This window comes from Myotis lucifugus, unplaced genomic scaffold, assembly GCF_000147115.1.
Source record: "Myotis lucifugus unplaced genomic scaffold, Myoluc2.0 scaffold_35, whole genome shotgun sequence".
Taxonomy (NCBI): Eukaryota; Metazoa; Chordata; class Mammalia; order Chiroptera; family Vespertilionidae; genus Myotis; species Myotis lucifugus.
In genome coordinates this window covers 3,241,963-3,248,840 of record NW_005871083.1, presented here as the reverse complement: position 1 = coordinate 3,248,840, position 6,878 = coordinate 3,241,963, and positions in this window count along the sequence as shown.

The window sequence follows — 6,878 nt, the reverse complement described above, 5'->3', positions numbered from 1 at the left end:
CGCAACCTCCCCATCCTGCCCTGCTCTGTGCATGATGGGGCGGCCGCCCCAACTCCCCCAATCGGCCGGGCTGGGGGACCCCCCTCCTTCCCCCGAGTGCACAAATTTTTGTGCACCCGGGCCTCTAGTAATATATATATACACACACACTCACACACACACACACACACACACACACACACTATAGGCCTGGTGCACAAAATTCATGCACAGGTAGGGTCCCTAGGCCTGGCCGGCAATCAGGGCTGATCTGTGGGGCAACAGGTGGGGCAATGGGGGGCAGTGGGCAGCTGGCACCCGCCTTGGTTGGCCTGGGGCCTGCAGGCTGGGGGAAGCTCCTGTGTTTAGCATCTGCCCCCTGTTGGTCAGTGTGCATCATAGCGACCAGTTGTTCTGCCATTTGGTCGATTTGCATATTAGGCTTTTATTATATAGGATTTGTTTATTGTCATAGAAAAAGTTTATGGTGTTGAATTTTGCCTCCCCCAAAGATAGAACCATATCATTATACTCATTTTTTGTGAATGTTATCTTATTTGGGAAAAGGTCTTTGCAGATATAGTTAAGATAAAGATCCTGATAGTAGATTATCCTGGATTAACCACATGGTCCTAAATCCAATGACAAGTGTCCTTGTAACAGACAGAAGACAAAGGGGAGAAGGGCAGGTGAAATTGGAGGTAGAGATTGGAGGGATGCTGCCACAAGTTAAGGAATACCAGGAGCCATGAAAGCTGGAAGAGATGAGGAAGGATTCTCCTCTAGTGCTATCAGAGAGTGCATGGCCATGCTGACACCTTGATTTCAGATTTTTGGCCTCCAGAGCTAGGAGGGAATTAATTTCAATCATTTGTTACAGTAGCTACATGAAACAAATAAATTTACCATAAGAATGAAATAGGAAGTGGTATTCTAGTCCAAGGTAGAAATATGAGAATACGGTATCTAGACAAGGCCGGTTGTCTTTGCTCTAAACTCAGCTGTTTTCTATCACTACTTTGAGCGATTTTTCTCTCCCACCCCTATTTATGACCTATTTATGAGCACTTCACCGATCTCAATCATGGCTGCCACTGCTGGTGGCTTGTTTCCACTTGTGCCAGAAGGCAGGCAGGCCTTTTGTGAGCTGACCACAGCTCTCTTCTGTTTACCAGCCCTTTTGAGGATCTGACTTTTCTGCATCATCATTTTGGTTGCCTATTAGTCTTACTCCCAGATTCAACTCTATACGTCTTGGTTAAAGCAAAGTGAGAAGATAAGAAAGGCTCTCTACTTTTGCTGGTAGCCTGAGTCCTCCAAGACAAGCTCCTTCTATTCAGGAGAAAATTGTACGTGGGAAACTTAAGTTCTCAGTTCACCCACATTGGTCTGTCATTGTACCAGATAGCTTTACTAAGAATACGCTTTTTATCATCTTTGTCTTCTTTGGTCCTTTGTTACCAATCTGTGCTCTTAAAAAAAGCTTTTAATTGAATTTATTGGGGTGACATTGGTTAATAAAATTATATAGATTTCAGGTGTACAATTCCATAGTACATCATCTACATATTGTATTGTGTGTTCACCATCACAAGTTAAGTCTCCTTCCATCACCATTTATTCCCCTTTTACCCTCTTCTACCTCCCCTACCCCCATTTCCTCTGGTAATCACCATACTGTTGTCTGTGTCTATGAGTGTGGTTTTTCTTTCTCTTTCCCTTCACCTTTTTCATCCAGCCCCCAAACTCCCTCCCCTCTGACAGCTGTCAGTCTACTCTCTGTATCTAGGAGTCTGTTTCTATTTTGTTTGTTAGTTTATTTTGTTCATTATATTCCACATATAAGTGAAATCATATGGTATTTGTCTTTCTCTAACTGGCTCATTTCACTTAGGGATCTAGTAGTTCACCTTCTTGATGAGGAATTTATTGAACAACAGATTGAGCAAAACAGAGCAGTTTGGGAAAAGTTGTTCTTCCAATGTTCAGTTCATTAAACCTGCACCAGGCCATTGGTGATCCTAACACTAAGAGAGAGATAACAGGAAGAGAATGCTTTAGGGGAGATCTTCCTAACCAGCAAGGAGTCCTTTAGTGAGTATTCTCAGAGTGCCAGCTTCAGGGATGTACAACTGGTATAGTCACACAGTGCTTAGGTTAGTCTTAAAATTGTTAATAATTTCTGAATGGGGGCCCCACATTTTCATTTGGATTGGGCCCTAAAAATTGTGTAGCTGGTTCTGGTGACTAACATGGGCCTCGGGAAGCTCCTGTAGCAAACTCCCTTCTCCATTGTCTGGCACACCTTGAATTCATTGTTGGTTTATTTTCCTTTTGTTATGATGTGGCCTGAAGGACTTCAGGAAGCAATGCTCTAAGTCAAGCATATAGGCTTAAGAGTGGTTGTAAACTGCAGAGATTTTTGCATACCCCCTACCCTTGGAGATACTTTGCAATATCTGGAGACGTTTTCAGTTGACACAACTGGGGGCTGCTACTGGCGTTTGTAAGTTGAGGTGTGATGCTGTTAAACATCCTATAATACTCAGGACATCCCCCACCACAAAAATTATTTGGCCCCAAATGTCAATATTGCTGAGGTTGGTAAACTCTGGGTTGGAGCCCAGCCACTCAAAGGCTACCCTTTCAGAAACACTGAGGGCCTTGTTGGAAATGCAGAATTTCAGGCAACACCCAGACTACTGGTGTCATAATTAGCTTTTTAACAAGATCCCCAGGAAACTTATAAACATCAACGTTTGAGAAGCACTAGGCCTGAGCAAAATAAATGTACCTGGTTTATTATGTTTAAGTGTCTGCAAGGTTTCTGATTGGATGACTGTACTTCAGAGTTAGAAATCCCAAGTTTGAACAAACAAGGAGAGTGTGGCTTGAGGGAGGAAAGCCTGAAAAACAAATACAGCACAGAGCAACAGGTCTAGAAGGCAAGGCAGGAGAGGAGGTAGGGGAAGAGTCCCCAGGGGAGCCAGGAAGGCCGAAGACCAGAGGAATGCAGTAGGAACAGTAATATGAGAAATGGGATGAGGCCAATGGTTCCTCAGATCATGGAGACCTAAGGAGGGTTTGAATCTCACTTGCATATAACTCATTGTGTGAGGTGGGTAGAGAGGCTTTTTCTAAAGGAACCACAATGGTGGACATATGCATTTGTGACCATCAGAGACCACTCTATGTCTAGTTGTGTGTCTACTGGACTCAGGATGTGAGCACTGCTAGAGTCTGCCAATAATTGCTCATGCTGCCATAACAGTACCACAGACTGAGGGGCATGAACAGAAGAAATTTATTTTTTCACAGATATCTTCTCCCCATGTCCTCACATGGTCTTCCCTCTGTGTTTGTGTCCTAATCTTTTCTTACAAGGATATCAGTCATTGGATTAGGGCCCACCCATATAACCTCATTCTAACTTACCTATTTAAAGGCATTATCTCCAAATAGTCATATTCTGAGATACTGGTAGTTAGGACTTTAACATATGGTGTGGTGGCAGACACAATTCAGTCCACTGCCCTCTGCTTCCAGGTACCCTTCAACATTAAATTCTCCCACTCATCTTCACTGGGCTCTCTTAGTCACCAATTTTGGGCCTTTTCCCATATGATTCTCCCCATTTAGCCTTGAGGTTCATTAGTTCCTGGGGAGCCCAGAATCCTATTGAGTATTAAGCATATGAGCTCTGAGCTCCTGGAAAACAAAGTTAGTTGCAAGCCAATACTTTACTCTTCCCTCCAGAAAGCATTTCCTTTTTTTCTGTGGGTGCACCACACTATATCAAGGGTCCCCAGGTTAACCAGGACAATTATTAGTAAATGGTTGGAGCATGGTTGCCTCAAGGTTTTGGTAGATAGGTCAAAGGAAGATGAATGCAAATACATTTTTGAAAGCATACTGCAGCTATTGTTGGGTATAATGAAAAGTCATTAAGCATATTAGCTGCTGATTTTATACCAGTAATCAAGTGCTAACATTTTCTGGATGATAACCTAAGTAACAGAAGTTATTGGCCATTTGCAAAACATGTTTAAACAGAAAAGATTCAGAGACAAGAAGTGTCTCTCATTTTAATTATGCTTTTGCATCATAAAAACCTCATGAACAATGCTTTTCCAAAGCATAATAGATGTGGAGCAGCTGTAGAAAACATCTCACTTCCTTTGTTTGGAAACAACATTTTACATTTAGAAAGGAAAATTCTGTCCAGTTGATTTTATTCCAAGAAGAGGGTGAATCTGAGAGAGCAATCTCTGCCGTCTGAGGAATAGCTATTCATGTCCATCAAACATTGGTAAAACTCTAGAGGGAATGGTTTGAAATTATGCTTGTTTTTTAGCAGTGCTGCTTCTTCCAGGTCTCTGGGTGGCTTCTGAGTCTACAAGGGAAGTTGGACTACTGAGTATGACATCTTGCCCTTCATTACCTAGGAGCATACTTCCATGTTTCATGAGTGGAGGGAGAACTTCTTATTTTCTTCCCTTTTCCTGAGACTTTCATAGACAATCAGCATGAGCCCAAACTTGTTTTTTCTACATGGCTAAAAGAAAATTACTCATCATTCCAAACATCACATTGGCAGCAGAACTACCCCAGTGCCTGAGCTGATCATACTCAGACTTTTCAAAATTTTTAGATATGACTCTGTGGCCAATGAACTCTGTGTTCAGTGGGCCTAGTAATGGCCAACATTATAATGGAACTTCTGAAGCACAGCATTCCCTACATCTTTGTGTTCACTGCCTTCAGAGGACAAGCCATCTGTCTTTATCCTGTGTCAGTTAGCTAGTGCCATGTAACAAACCATCCCCAAATTTAGTGGATTAGACAATAACCATACACTACTTTCCGCGAGTAACTGGTGGCTGGTTATTGTAACTGATCAGGGTCAGGTGTGGGGCTCACTAATACTAACACTAACACTAACACTAATAGTAATACTAATACTAATACTAATACTAATACTAATACTAATACTAATACTAATACTAATAAATACTAATACCTCTGTGGTCAGTTAGCAGGTCTGTTTTGAGGCTAGTTAGTCTACAATGACCTTTGTTGAGATAAATCACTTTTTTCCCCAAGTGTCTCTCTCATTTCTCCTACAGGTGAGCCTGCACCTATTCTCATGGCAGTTGCAAGGGTTCGAGAGAGGAAACAGAATTGCTTAAGTACTTTATCAGGCCTATGGCCCCAATAGCCACAGCAAGTTACCAGATAATTAGAGGTTCTACTAAAGACCTAGATTAAGGAGGCATGAAAAATTAGTGTCTCAGTGCAATCAGTTTAGGCATAATTCCCTGCTCTTTTTTTTTTTTTAAGATTTATTTGTTGATTTGAGAGAGAGAGAAACATGGATAAGTTGTTCCACTTATTTATTCATTCATTGGTTGCTTGTTGCATGTACCCTAACTGGGGTCAAACCCACAACCTTGATGTATCAAGAGAACACTCTAACCAACTGGACTACCTGGCCAGGGCCCTCCGTTATATAGACTGTCCATGGATCACATTCAGTTACCCAGTCTAACTGAGGTTCGACTGGCCTGAGTCAGAGTAACCAACATTGCTCTGTTTATCTTCCCTCCCTTCCTAAAGGGATGATATTTTACCCTTTGTTGCCTCTTTGTTGCCACGTGGAGGAACAGGTATGCTTAGAGTCATGAGACCATGGGCACCTCAGGATAACAGGCAAAAATTGCATCTTCCAAGCCTGTAACATGTTGGGAACTGAAACAGTGGGAAAAAGCAAATTCTGTATTTCCAAGGTACAGCTAAATTAAACTCAGATTTATCATTGACCAAAATCTCCCACCAGAAAGGCCCTTGCTCCTCACTTCGTGTGGATATTTGCCTCAATCACACCTGAGTTATTTTGCCTTCCTTGCTTGGTACTGATAAACCATCTTTAGTGAACTGGTGAAAATCTGAATTGTCAACCAATATGTTGGTTGACAAATATCTGAGCAGTAGACATGTTTCAAAATAAGGAGCTCTTTGGTTACCTTTCTTGAGGTGAAAGAATTTTCAGACTTCTTAGTACACAAATTCAATGTACTTCATTCATCCATGGAGTATTGGATCTAGGAAGGCTTATTAGGTGTTTTGTCTACTTGCTCAATGTCTATTTATCTCTCCAAATTGTGCCTAACTGTTCCCTTCTCTATTAAGTGTTCCTTGAATAGTTATAATTAGCCAACCCCCATGTGTATGACCTAACACACTTGTATATAGACTTTTAATTCTTTTTTATTTATTTGTTCACTTAATATATATTGAATTCTTTCTATGTGCCGGGTACTCTTTTTTATTGTTTAAAGTATTACATATGTCTCCTTTTCCCCCAGTTGATCCCCCACCCCTGCCACTCTTGCCCCTCCCCGGACAAGATCCCACTGCCCCAATGTCCGTGTCCATTGGTTATACAAATATGCATGCATACAAGTCTTTTGGTTGATCTCTTACCCCCTCCTCCCCCCTGCCTTCTCTCTGAGGTTGGATGTTCTGTTCAGTGTTTCTTTGTCTCGGGATCTATTAAGACCTTTGAACAAAAGCAACGTCTCCACTCTCATGGAGCTTATATTTGGAAGGGAGGTTCCATAATGAATAAATAATCAAATAGATATGTACTATATCAGATGCTAAGGAGAAAAATAAGGTTGGGTAAGGGGCAATGATGGTATATGTGTGTGGGAGTGTGTGTTTGGGGGGCCATGTTAGACGGTTGGTTAAGAAAGGCTTTTCTGTAAATTGCATTTGGGCAGAGACCTAAACTTCATGAGGGAGTGAGCTACATGGACATTTAGGGGAACACCTCCTAGGGAAAAGGTATAGCACATGGAGCAGGCTTGGCTTTTTTGAACAGCAAGGAAGCCAGTGGG